Source organism: Heterodontus francisci, chromosome 34, assembly GCF_036365525.1.
Source record: "Heterodontus francisci isolate sHetFra1 chromosome 34, sHetFra1.hap1, whole genome shotgun sequence".
Lineage (NCBI taxonomy): Eukaryota > Metazoa > Chordata > Chondrichthyes > Heterodontiformes > Heterodontidae > Heterodontus > Heterodontus francisci.
In genome coordinates, this window is record NC_090404.1 from 47,515,750 (window position 1) to 47,529,486 (window position 13,737).

Sequence of the window (13,737 nt, forward strand, 5' to 3'; positions counted from 1 at the left end):
CACTGTGCGATGTAACATCAATGATGTGGGATGAGGGATAAAATTGAACTGATTGAGTCAAGAGCTTTAGCGGTGGTACTGCGTCGGCTGCCTGGCTCCAAAGTAGAAGCCTAAATGGTGATGGAAACGTGCCCCCTCCAAGCTGACACAACATCTCTGAAGCCCAAAGGTGGCTGGCAATCTCTGGCAAACTGTAGGAAGCCTCTCTGTGTGCTTCCTCGTTAGTATAGTGGTGAGTATCCCTGCCTGTCACGCGGGAGACCGGGGTTCAGTTCCTCGACGGGGAGGCGTGAGCGTTGCTGAGGCCACCCGAGAGCTGTTAGGGGAATCTTTTTGATTTCCAAATCGCTTTGCACTGCCGCATGGAGACTCTCATCCACAAGACGTACGCGGCCCGCCACCCGTTTTATCAAAACTATCAACAGCAAACATGTTCCACACATCCGCCTATCACAATCACCGCACAACATCCGCTCTTGACTCATCAGACTGGCCACTTTCTCTTCTTTGCATTCTCAAAGCGGCTCATTCAAAATGCACTAAACACATTTTCCTTGGCACATTTCATTGCTTCATTAAACCGCGACGCTTTCTGCAACCAACATGCTTTATAAGCCACGACGCAACACATTTCACTACATCTTTCACGCGGCAGCAACACCATTGCGTTCATAGTCTGACAGCAAAATGACCCTCTAGCAGCCACACACCACCACCTGTTCAAGGCAGATAGACAATCTGAGGAGGAAGGTCACACACCTTGTACGCCATCAAACTTCAGCAAGGGCCACCTGGACGGAAAGAAGTGAAAGGTGGCAAAGGTTAATAACCTCGAATGGCTCAGTAACAAGTGCAACGAGACAAGGTGCTCAGAGGCACTGAAGAAAGTGTTGGGAATGCTACATGCCCAATACACATAGCCTGTGCGATCCCTTTGCAAGAGCTACTCAACGTATTCGAGTGATCAGCCCTCGGCCCTGATTTTTTTTTTAATTCCCTTGCAGCATCCTGCCATTCTCTCTTGAATGTTAACATTCAATCTGAAAGCACACGACTTTCAGTCAGCTCACACAACAACATGCTGCCTAAACTAATCCTTCTTTCCTTGTACGTCTGCTTCGAATGCGAATCACCTTATCTTCTTGTCCTCTGGTTAACCCTTCCCTCCTGCCACAAAAAAGCTTTCTCGCTCAAAACAGTCCTTGTTTGGAACACCAAGATCAAAACTTCTGTGAGCACGAGAGAACAACGCCGATCTTGCACTTTTGCACACCGTGTACCTGAAGTCATCCACGGCGAGCCCATGGTGCCAATCCTTCTCGATACCCACACGAAGGATTTCTTTCTAAAGTGTGGTGTCGGGAAAGGGGAAAAGAATAATGCAGCGTGGGCCAAAACATTGAACTCCAAGTATTTTGCATATCGTGCTTGCTTCTGTTGCAAAGCCAGGAAAAGAGAGAAAAACAAACAAGTCAAGAAAGAAAGAAACAAACAAGCAAACAAGCAAAAAAAAACCATATGCGTTTCCTGCTTGCCTGCAGTGGCCGATGATGTGCAATATCAAGCCCGCAAAAGTGCGAATCCGCCGTCCAGATCTCTGCAGCTGTCACAGGACTGAACTGGATGAAAGTGTTGAATGTATGCCATCACAGAGAGGAGGCAAATCACTGTGCGATGTAACATCAATGATGTGGGATGAGGGATAAAATTGAATTGATTGAGTCAAGAGCTTTAGCGGTGGTACTGCGTCGGCTGCCTGGCTCCAAAGTAGAAGCCTAAATGGTGATGGAAACGTGCCCCCTCCAAGCTGACACAACATCTCTGAAGCCCAAAGGTGGCTGGCAATCTCTGGCAAACTGTCGGAAGCCTTTCTGTGTGCTTCCTCGCTAGTATAGTGGTGAGTATCCCCGCCTGTCACGCGGGAGACTGGGGATTCAATTCCCGGACGGGGAGGCGTGAGCGTTGCTGAGGCCACCCGAGAGCTGTTAGGGGAAACTTTTTGAATTCCAAATCGCTTTGCACTGCCGCATGGAGACTCTCATCCACAACACGTACGCGGCCCGCCACCCGTTTTATCAAAACTATCAACAGCAAACATGTTCCACACATCCGCCTATCACAATCACCGCACAACATCCGCTCTTTACTCATCAGACTGGCCACTTTCTCTTCTTTGCATTCTCAAAGCGGCTCATTCAAAATGCACTAAACACATTTTCCTTGGCACATTTCATTGCTTCATTAAACCGCGACGCTTTCTACAACCAACATGCTTTATAAGCCACGACGCAACACATTTCACTACATCTTTCACGCGGCAGCAACACCATTGCGTTCATAGTCTGACAGCAAAATGACCCTCCAGCAGCCACACACCACCACCTGTTCAAGGCAGATAGATAATCTGAGGAGGAAGGTCACACACCTTGTACGCCATCAAACTTCAGCAAGGGCCACCTGGACGGAAAGAAGTGAAAGGTGGCAAAGGTTAATAACCTCGAATGGCTCAGTAACAAGCGCAACGAGACAAGGTGCTCAGAGGCACTGAAGAAAGTGTTGGGAATGCTACATGCCCAATACACATAGCCTGTGCGATCCCTTTGCAAGAGCTACTCAACGTATTCGAGTGATCAGCCCTCGGCCCTAATTTCTTTTTAATTCCCTTGCAGCATCCTGCCATTCTCTCTTGAATGTTAACATTCAATCTGAAAGCACACGACTTTCAGTCAGCTCACACAACAACATGCTGCCTAAACTAATCCTTCTTTCCTTGTACGTCTGCTTCGAATGCGAATCACCTTATCTTCTTTTCCTCTGGTTAACCCTTCCCTCCTGCCACAAAAAAGCTTTCTCGCTCAAAACAGTCCTTGTTTGGAACACCAAGATCAAAACTTCTGTGAGCACGAGAGAACAACGCACGTCTTGCTCTTTTGCACACCGTGTACCTGAAGTCATCCACGGCGAGCCCATGGTGCCAATCCTTCTCGATACCCACACGAAGGATTTCTTTCTAAAGTGTGGTGGCGAGAAAGGGGAAAAGAATAATGCAGCGTGGGCCAAAACATTGAACTCCAAGTATTTTGCATATCGTGCTTGCTTCTGTTGCAAAGCCAGGAAAAGAGAGAAAAACAAACAAGTTAAGAAAGAAAGAAACAAACAAGCAAACAAGCAAAAAAAAAACCATATGCGTTTCCTGCTTGCCTGCAGTGGCCGATGATGTGCAATATCAAGCCCGCAAAAGTGCGAATCCGCCGTCCAGATCTCTGCAGCTGTCACAGGACTGAACTGGATGAAAGTGTTGAATGTATGCCATCACAGAGAGGAGGCAAATCACTGTGCGATGTAACATCAATGATGTGGGATGAGGGATAAAATTGAATTGATTGAGTCAAGAGCTTTAGCGGTGGTACTGCGTCGGCTGCCTGGCTCCAAAGTAGAAGCCTAAATGGTGATGGAAACGTGCCCCCTCCAAGCTGACACAACATCTCTGAAGCCCAAAGGTGGCTGGCAATCTCTGGCAAACTGTAGGAAGCTTTTCTGTGTGCTTCCTCGTTAGTATAGTGGTGAGTATCCCCGCCTGTCACGCGGAAGACTGGGGATTCAATTCCCGGACGGGGAGGCGTGAGCGTTGCTGAGGCCACCCGAGAGCTGTTAGGGGAAACTTTTTGAATTCCAAATCGCTTTGCACTGCCGCATGGAGACTCTCATCCACAACACGTACGCGGCCCGCCACCCGTTTTATCAAAACTATCAACAGCAAACATGTTCCACACATCCGCCTATCACAATCACCGCACAACATCCGCTCTTTACTCATCAGACTGGCCACTTTCTCTTCTTTGCATTCTCAAAGCGGCTCATTCAAAATGCACTAAACACATTTTCCTTGGCACATTTCATTGCTTCATTAAACCGCGACGCTTTCTACAACCAACATGCTTTATAAGCCACGACGCAACACATTTCACTACATCTTTCACGCGGCAGCAACACCATTGCGTTCATAGTCTGACAGCAAAATGACCCTCCAGCAGCCACACACCACCACCTGTTCAAGGCAGATAGATAATCTGAGGAGGAAGGTCACACACCTTGTACGCCATCAAACTTCAGCAAGGGCCACCTGGACGGAAAGAAGTGAAAGGTGGCAAAGGTTAATAACCTCGAATGGCTCAGTAACAAGCGCAACGAGACAAGGTGCTCAGAGGCACTGAAGAAAGTGTTGGGAATGCTACATGCCCAATACACATAGCCAGTGCGATCCCTTTGCAAGAGCTACTCAACGTATTCGAGTGATCAGCCCTCGGCCCTGATTTCTTTTTAATTCCCTTGCAGCATCCTGCCATTCTCTCTTGAATGTTAACACATTCAATCTGAAAGCACACGACTTTCAGTCAGCTCACACAACAACATGCTGCCTAAACTAATCCTTCTTTCCTTGTCCGTCTGCTTCGAATGCGAATCACCTTATCTTCTTGTCCTCTGGTTAACCCTTCCCTCCTGCCACAAAAAAGCTTTCTCGCTCAAAACAGTCCTTGTTTGGAACACCAAGATCAAAACTTCTGTGAGCACGAGAGAGCAACGCCCATCTTGCTCTTTTGCACACCGTGTACCTGAAGTCATCCACGGCGAGCCCATGGTGCCAATCCTTCTCGATACCCACACGAAGGATTTCTTTCTAAAGTGTGGTGTCGGGAAAGGGGAAAAGAATAATGCAGCGTGGGCCAAAACATTGAACTCCAAGTATTTAGCATATCGTGCTTGCTTCTGTTGCAAAGTCAGGAAAAGAGAGAAAAACAAACAAGTAAAGAAAGAAAGAAACAAACAAGCAAACAAGCAAAATAAAAACATATGCGTTTCCTGCTTGCCTGTAGTGGCCGATGATGTGCAATATCAAGCCCGCAAAAGTGCGAATCCGCCGTCCAGATCTCTGCAGCTGTCACAGGACTGAACTGGATGAAAGTGTTGAATGTATGCCATCACAGAGAGGAGGCAAATCACTGTGCGATGTAACATCAATGATGTGGGATGAGGGATAAAATTGAATTGATTGAGTCAAGAGCTTTAGCGGTGGTACTGCGTCGGCTGCCTGGCTCCAAAGGAGAAGCCTAAATGGTGATGGAAACGTGCCCCCTCCAAGCTGACACAACATCTCTGAAGCCCAAAGGTGGCTGGCAATCTCTGGCAAACTGTCGGAAGCATTTCTGTGTGATTCCTCGTTAGTATAGTGGTGAATATCCCCGCCTGTCACGCGGGTGACCGGGGTTCAATTCCCCGACGGGGAGGCGTGAGCGTTGCTGAGGCCACCCGAGAGCTGTTAGGGGAAACTTTTTGAATTCCAAATCGCTTTGCACTGCCGCATGGAGACTCTCATCCACAACACGTCCGCGGCCCGCCTCCCGTTTTATCAAAACTATCAACAGCAAACATGTTCCACACATCCGCCTATCACAATCACCGCACAACATCCGCTCTTGACTCATCAGACTGGCCACTTTCTCTTCTTTGCATTCTCAAAGCGGCTCATTCAAAATGCACTAAACTCATTTTCCTTGGCACATTTCATTGCTTCATTAAACCGCGACGCTTTCTGCAACCAACATGCTTTATAAGCCACGACGCAACACATTTCACTACATCTTTCACGCGGCAGCAACACCATTGCGTTCATAGTCTGACAGCAAAATGACCCTCTAGCAGCCACACACCACCACCTGTTCAAGGCAGATAGACAATCTGAGGAGGAAGGTCACACACCTGGTACGCCATCAAACTTCAGCAAGGGCCACCTGGACGGAAAGAAGTGAAAGGTGGCAAAGGTTAATAACCTCGAATGGCTCAGTAACAAGCGCAACGAGACAAGGTGCTCAGAGGCACTGAAGAAAGTGTTGGGAATGCTACATGCCCAATACACATAGCCTGTGCGATCCCTTTGCAAGAGCTGCTCAACGTATTCGAGTGATCAGCCCTCGGCCCTGATTTTTTTTTAATTCCCTTGCAGCATCCTGCCATTCTCTCTTGAATGTTAACATTCAATCTGAAAGCACACGACTTTCAGTCAGCTCACACAACAACATGCTGCCTAAACTAATCCTTCTTTCCTTGTACGTCTGCTTCGAATGCGAATCACCTTATCTTCTTGTCCTCTGGTTAACCCTTCCCTCCTGCCACAAAAAAGCTTTCTCGCTCAAAACAGTCCTTGTTTGGAACACCAAGATCAAAACTTCTGTGAGCACGAGAGAACAACGCCCATCTTGCACTTTTGCACAACGTGTACCTGAAGTCATCCACGGCGAGCCCATGGTGCCAATCCTTCTCGATACCCACACGAAGGATTTCTTTCTAAAGTGTGGTGTCGGGAAAGGGGAAAAGAATAATGCAGCGTGGGCCAAAACATTGAACTCCAAGTATTTAGCATATCGTGCTTGCTTCTGTTGCAAAGTCAGGAAAAGAGAGAAAAACAAACAAGTAAAGAAAGAAAGAAAGAAACAAACAAGCAAACAAGCAAAAAAAAAACATATGCGTTTCCTGCTTGCCTGTAGTGGCCGATGATGTGCAATATCAAGCCCGCAAAAGTGCGAATCCGCCGTCCAGATCTCTGCAGCTGTCACAGGACTGAACTGGATGAAAGTGTTGAATGTATGCCATCACAGAGAGGAGGCAAATCACTGTGCGATGTAACATCAATGATGTGGGATGAGGGATAAAATTGAATTGATTGAGTCAAGAGCTTTAGCGGTGGTACTGCGTCGGCTGCCTGGCTCCAAAGGAGAAGCCTAAATGGTGATGGAAACGTGCCCCCTCCAAGCTGACACAACATCTCTGAAGCCCAAAGGTGGCTGGCAATCTCTGGCAAACTGTCGGAAACCTTTCTGTGTGCTTCCTCGTTAGTATTGTGGTGAGTATCCCCGCCTGTCACGCGGGAGACCGGGGTTCAATTCCCCGACGGGGAGGCGTGAGCGTTGATGAGGCCACCCGAGAGCTGTTCGGGGAAACTGTTTGAATTCCAAATCGCTTTGCACTGCCGCATGGAGACTCTCATCCACAACACGTACGCGGCCCGCCACCCGTTTTATCAAAACTATCAACAGCAAACATGTTCCACACATCCGCATATCACAATCACCGCACAACATCCGCTCTTTACTCATCAGACTGGCCACTTTCTCTTCTTTGCATTCTCAAAGCGGCTCATTCAAAATGCACTAAACACATTTTCCTTGGCACATTTCATTGCTTCATTAAACCGCGACGATTTCTACAACCAACATGCTTTATAAGCCACGACGCAACACATTTCACTACATCTTTCACGCGGCAGCAACACCATTGCGTTCATAGTCTGACAGCAAAATGACCCTCCAGCAGCCACACACCACCACCTGTTCAAGGCAGATAGATAATCTGAGGAGGAAGGTCACACACCTTGTACGCCATCAAACTTCAGCAAGGGCCACCTGGACGGAAAGAAGTGAAAGGTGGCAAAGGTTAATAACCTCGAATGGCTCCGTAACAAGCGCAACGAGACAAGGTGCTCAGAGGCACTGAAGAAAGTGTTGGGAATGCTACATGCCCAATACACATAGCCTGTGCGATCCCTTTGCAAGAGCTACTCAACGTATTCGAGTGATCAGCCCTCGGCCCTGATTTTTTTTTTAATTCCCTTGCAGCATCCTGCCATTCTCTCTTGAATGTTAACATTCAATCTGAAAGCACACGACTTTCAGTCAGCTCACACAACAACATGCTGCCTAAACTAATCCTTCTTTCCTTGTACGTCTGCTTCGAATGCGAATCACCTTATCTTCTTGTCCTCTGGTTAACCCTTCCCTCCTGCCACAAAAAAGCTTTCTCGCTCAAAACAGTCCTTGTTTGGAACACCAAGATCAAAACTTCTGTGAGCACGAGAGAACAACGCACATCTTGCTCTTTTGCACACCGTGTACCTGAAGTCATCCACGGCGAGCCCATGGTGCCAATCCTTCTCGATACCCACACGAAGGATTTCTTTCTAAAGTGTGGTGTCGGGAAAGGGGAAAAGAATAATGCAGCGTGGGCCAAAACATTGAACTCCAAGTATTTTGCATATCGTGCTTGCTTCTGTTACAAAGCCAGGAAAAGAGAGAAAAACAAACAAGTAAAGAAAGACAGAAACAAACAAGCAAACAAGCAAAAAAAAAACATATGCGTTTCCTGCTTGCCTGTAGTGGCCGATGATGTGCAATATCAAGCCCGCAAAAGTGCGAATCCGCCGTCCAGATCTCTGCAGCTGTCACAGGACTGAACTGGATGAAAGTGTTGAATGTATGCCATCACAGAGAGGAGGCAAATCACTGTGCGATGTAACATCAATGATGTGGGATGAGGGATAAAATTGAATTGATTGAGTCAAGAGCTTTAGCGGTGGTACTGCGTCGGCTGCCTGGCTCCAAAGGAGAAGCCTAAATGGTGATGGAAACGTGCCCCCTCCAAGCTGACACAACATCTCTGAAGCCCAAAGGTGGCTGGCAATCTCTGGCAAACTGTCGGAAACCTTTCTGTGTGCTTCCTCGTTAGTATAGTGGTGAGTATCCCCGCCTGTCACGCGGGAGACCGGGGTTCAATTCCCCGACGGGGAGGCGTGAGCGTTGATGAGGCCACCCGAGAGCTGTTCGGGGAAACTTTTTGAATTCCAAATCGCTTTGCACTGCCGCATGGAGACTCTCATCCACAACACGTACGCGGCCCGCCACCCGTTTTATCAAAACTATCAACAGCAAACATGTTCCACACATCCGCATATCACAATCACCGCACAACATCCGCTCTTTACTCATCAGACTGGCCACTTTCTCTTCTTTGCATTCTCAAAGCGGCTCATTCAAAATGCACTAAACACATTTTCCTTGGCACATTTCATTGCTTCATTAAACCGCGACGATTTCTACAACCAACATGCTTTATAAGCCACGACGCAACACATTTCACTACATCTTTCACGCGGCAGCAACACCATTGCGTTCATAGTCTGACAGCAAAATGACCCTCCAGCAGCCACACACCACCACCTGTTCAAGGCAGATAGATAATCTGAGGAGGAAGGTCACACACCTTGTACGCCATCAAACTTCAGCAAGGGCCACCTGGACGGAAAGAAGTGAAAGGTGGCAAAGGTTAATAACCTCGAATGGCTCCGTAACAAGCGCAACGAGACAAGGTGCTCAGAGGCACTGAAGAAAGTGTTGGGAATGCTACATGCCCAATACACATAGCCTGTGCGATCCCTTTGCAAGAGCTACTCAACGTATTCGAGTGATCAGCCCTCGGCCCTGACTTTTTTTTTAATTCCCTTGCAGCATCCTGCCATTCTCTCTTGAATGTTAACATTCAATCTGAAAGCACACGACTTTCAGTCAGCTCACACAACAACATGCTGCCTAAACTAATCCTTCTTTCCTTGTACGTCTGCTTCGAATGCGAATCACCTTATCTTCTTGTCCTCTGGTTAACCCTTCCCTCCTGCCACAAAAAAGCTTTCTCGCTCAAAACAGTCCTTGTTTGGAACACCAAGATCAAAACTTCTGTGAGCACGAGAGAACAACGCACATCTTGCTCTTTTGCACACCGTGTACCTGAAGTCATCCACGGCGAGCCCATGGTGCCAATCCTTCTCGATACCCACACGAAGGATTTCTTTCTAAAGTGTGGTGTCGGGAAAGGGGAAAAGAATAATGCAGCGTGGGCCAAAACATTGAACTCCAAGTATTTTGCATATCGTGCTTGCTTCTGTTACAAAGCCAGGAAAAGAGAGAAAAACAAACAAGTAAAGAAAGACAGAAACAAACAAGCAAACAAGCAAAAAAAAAACATATGCGTTTCCTGCTTGCCTGTAGTGGCCGATGATGTGCAATATCAAGCCCGCAAAAGTGCGAATCCGCCGTCCAGATCTCTGCAGCTGTCACAGGACTGAACTGGATGAAAGTGTTGAATGTATGCCATCACAGAGAGGAGGCAAATCACTGTGCGATGTAACATCAATGATGTGGGATGAGGGATAAAATTGAATTGATTGAGTCAAGAGCTTTAGCGGTGGTACTGCGTCGGCTGCCTGGCTCCAAAGTAGAAGCCTAAATGGTGATGGAAACGTGCCCCCTCCAAGCTGACACAACATCTCTGAAGCCCAAAGGTGGGTGGCAATCTCTGGCAAACTGTAGGAATCCTTTCTGTGTGCTTCCTCGTTAGTATAGTGGTGAGTGTCCCCGCCTGTCACGCGGGAGACCGGGGTTCAATTCCCCGACGGGGAGGCGTAAGCCTTGCTGAGGCCACCCGAGAGCTGTTAAGGGAAACTTTTTGAATTCCAAATCGCTTTGCACTGCCGCATGGAGACTCTCATCCACAACACGTACGCGGCCCGCCACCCGTTTTATCAAAACTATCAACAGCAAACATGTTCCGCACATCCGCCTATCACAATCACCGCACAACATCCGCTCTTTACTCATCAGACTGGCCACTTTCTCTTCTTTGCATTCTCAAAGCGGCTCATTCAAAATGCACTAAACACATTTTCCTTGGCACATTTCATTGCTTCATTAAACCGCGATGCTTTCTACAACCTACATGCTTTATAAGCCACGACGCAACACATTTCACTACATCTTTCACGCGGCAGCATCACCATTGCGTTCATAGTCTGACAGCAAAATGACCCTCTGGCTGCCACACACCACCACCTGTTCAAGGCAGATAGACAATCTGAGGAGGAAGGTCACACACCTTGTACGCCATCAAACTTCAGCAAGGGCCACCTGGACGGAAAGAAGTGAAAGGTGGCAAAGGTTAATAACCTCGAATGGCTCAGTAACAAGCGCAACGAGACAAGGTGCTCAGAGGCACTGAAGAAAGTGTTGGGAATGCTACATGCCCAATACACATAGCCTGTGCGATCCCTTTGCAAGAGCTACTCAACGTATTCGAGTGATCAGCCCTCGGCCCTGATTTTTTTTTAATTCCCTTGCAGCATCCTGCCATTCTCTCTTGAATGTTAACATTCAATCTGAAAGCACACGACTTTCAGTCAGCTCACACAACAACATGCTGCCTGAACTAATCCTTCTTTCCTTTTACGTCTGCTTCGAATGCGAATCACCTTATCTTCTTGTCCTCTGGTTAACCCTTCCCTCCTGCCACAAAAAAGCTTTCTCGCTCAAAACAGTCCTTGTTTGGAACACCAAGATCAAAACTTCTGTGAGCACGAGAGAACAACGCCCATCTTGCACTTTTGCACACCGTGTACCTGAAGACATCCACGGCGTGCCCATGGTGCCAATCCTTCTCGATACCCACACGAAGGATTTCTTTCTAAAGTGTGGTATCGGGAAAGGGGAAAAGAATAATGCAGCGTGGGCCAAAACATTGAACTCCAAGTATTTTGCATATCGTGCTTGCTTCTGTTGCAAAGCCAGGAAAAGAGAGAAAAACAAACAAGTAAAGAAAGAAAGAAACAAACAAGCAAACAAGCAAAAAAAAACCATATGCGTTTCCTGCTTGCCTGCAGTGGCCGATGATGTACAATATCAAGCCCGCAAAAGTGCGAATCCGCCGTCCAGATCTCTGCAGCTGTCACAGGACTGAACTGGATGAAAGTGTTGAATGTATGCCATCACAGAGAGGAGGCAAATCACTGTGCGATGTAACATCAATGATGTGGGATGAGGGATAAAATTGAATTGATTGAGTCAAGAGCTTTAGCGGTGGTACTGCGTCGCCTGCCTGGCTCCAAAGTAGAAGCCTAAATGGTGATGGAAACGTGCCCCCTCCAAGCTGACACAACATCTCTGAAGCCCAAAGGTGGGTGGCAATCTCTGGCAAACTGTAGGAATCCTTTCTGTGTGCTTCCTCGTTAGTATAGTGGTGAGTATCCCCGCCTGTCACGCGGGAGACCGGGGTTCAATTCCCCGACAGGGAGGCGTAAGCCTTGCTGAGGCCACCCGAGAGCTGTTAGGGGAAACTTTTTGAATTCCAAATCGCTTTGCACTGCCGCATGGAGACTCTCATCCACAACACGTACGCGGCCCGCCACCCGTTTTATCAAAACTATCAACAGCAAACATGTTCCACACATCCGCCTATCACAATCACCGCACAACATCCGCTCTTTACTCATCAGACTGGCCACTTTCTCTTGTTTGCATTCACAAAGCGGCTCATTCAAAATGCACTAAACACATTTTCCTTGGCACATTTCACTGCTTCATTAAACCGCGACGCTTTCGACAACCAACATGCTTTATAAGCCACGACGCAACACATTTCACTACATCTTTCACGCGGCAGCAACACCATTGCGTTCATAGTCTGACAGCAAAATAACCCTCGAGCAGCCACACACCACCACCTGTTCAAGGCAGATAGACAATCTGAGGAGGAAGGTCACACACCTTGTACGCCATCAAACTTTAGCAAGGGACACCTGGATGGAAAGAAGTGAAAGGTGGCAAAGGTTAATAACCTCGAATGGCTCAGTAACAAGTGCAACGAGACAAGGTGCTCAGAGGCACTGAAGAAAGTGTTGGGAATGCTACATGCCCAATACACATAGCCTGTGCGATCCCTTTGCAAGAGCTACTCAACGTATTCGAGTGATCAGCCCTCGGCCCTGATTTTTTTTTAATTCCCTTGCAGCATCCTGCCATTCTCTCTTGAATGTTAACATTCAATCTGAAAGCACACGACTTTCAGTCAGCTCACACAACAACATGCTGCCTCAACTAATCCTTCTTTCCTTGTCCGTCTGCTTCGAATGCGAATCACCTTATCTTCTTGTCCTCTGGTTAACCCTTCCCTCCTGCCACAAAAAAGCTTTCTCGCTCAAAACAGTCCTTGTTTGGAACACCAGGATCAAAACTTCTGTGAGCACGAGAGAACAACGCCCATCTTGCACTTTTGCACACCGTGTACCTGAAGTCATCCACGGCGAGCCCATGGTGCCAATCCTTCTCGATACCCACACGAAGGATTTCTTTCTAAAGTGTGGTGTCGGGAAAGGGGAAAAGAATAATACAGCGTGGGCCAAAACATTGAACTCCAAGTATTTTGCATATCGAGCTTGCTTCTGTTGCAAAGCCAGGAAAGGAGAGAAAAACAAACAAGTAAAGAAAGAAAGAAACAAACAAGCAAAAAAGCAAAAAAAAATCATATGCGTTTCCTGCTTGCCTGTAGTGGCCGATGATGTGCAATATCAAGCCCGCAAAAGTGCGAATCCGCCGTCCAGATCTCTGCAGCTGTCACAGGACAGAACTGGATGAAAGTGTTGAATGTATGCCATCACAGAGAGGAGGCAAATCACTGTGCGATGTAACATCAATGATGTGGGATGAGGGATAAAATTGAATTGATTGAGCCAAGAGCTTTAGCGGTGGTACTGCGTCGGCTGCCTGGCTCCAAAGTAGAAGCCCAAATGGTGACGGAAACGTGCCCCCTCCAAGCTGACACAACATCTATGAAGCCCAAAGGTGGCTGGCAATCTCTGGCAAACTGTAAAAAGCGTTTCTGTGTGCTTCCTCGCAAGTGTAGCGGTGAGTATCCCCGCCCATCACGCGGGAGACCGGGGTTCAATTCCCCAACGGGGAGGTGCGAGCGTTGCTCAGGACACCCGAAAGCTGTTACAGGAAACTTTTTGAATTCCAAATCGCTTTGCACTGCCGCATGGCGACTCTCATCCACAACACGTACGCGACCCGCCACCCGTTTTATCAA

At 47.7% G+C, this 13,737-nt stretch overlaps 5 non-coding genes across 5 annotated transcripts; all 5 read left to right on the top strand.

The window, feature by feature from the left end:
• The first annotated feature begins 5,213 nt into the window (after positions 1-5,213).
• Positions 5,214-5,285, top strand: trnad-guc (transfer RNA aspartic acid (anticodon GUC)). The gene has a single exon. It is a non-coding gene; the product is annotated as a tRNA-Asp (tRNA).
• A 1,596-nt stretch (positions 5,286-6,881) lies between these two features.
• On the top strand, positions 6,882-6,953 carry trnad-guc (transfer RNA aspartic acid (anticodon GUC)). The gene has a single exon. It is a non-coding gene; the product is annotated as a tRNA-Asp (tRNA).
• A 1,593-nt stretch (positions 6,954-8,546) lies between these two features.
• trnad-guc (transfer RNA aspartic acid (anticodon GUC)) lies at positions 8,547-8,618 on the top strand. The gene has a single exon. It is a non-coding gene; the product is annotated as a tRNA-Asp (tRNA).
• A 1,593-nt stretch (positions 8,619-10,211) lies between these two features.
• On the top strand, positions 10,212-10,283 carry trnad-guc (transfer RNA aspartic acid (anticodon GUC)). Its single transcript has one exon. It is a non-coding gene; the product is annotated as a tRNA-Asp (tRNA).
• A 1,592-nt stretch (positions 10,284-11,875) lies between these two features.
• trnad-guc (transfer RNA aspartic acid (anticodon GUC)) lies at positions 11,876-11,947 on the top strand. Its single transcript has one exon. It is a non-coding gene; the product is annotated as a tRNA-Asp (tRNA).
• The last annotated feature ends 1,790 nt before the right edge of the window (positions 11,948-13,737 follow it).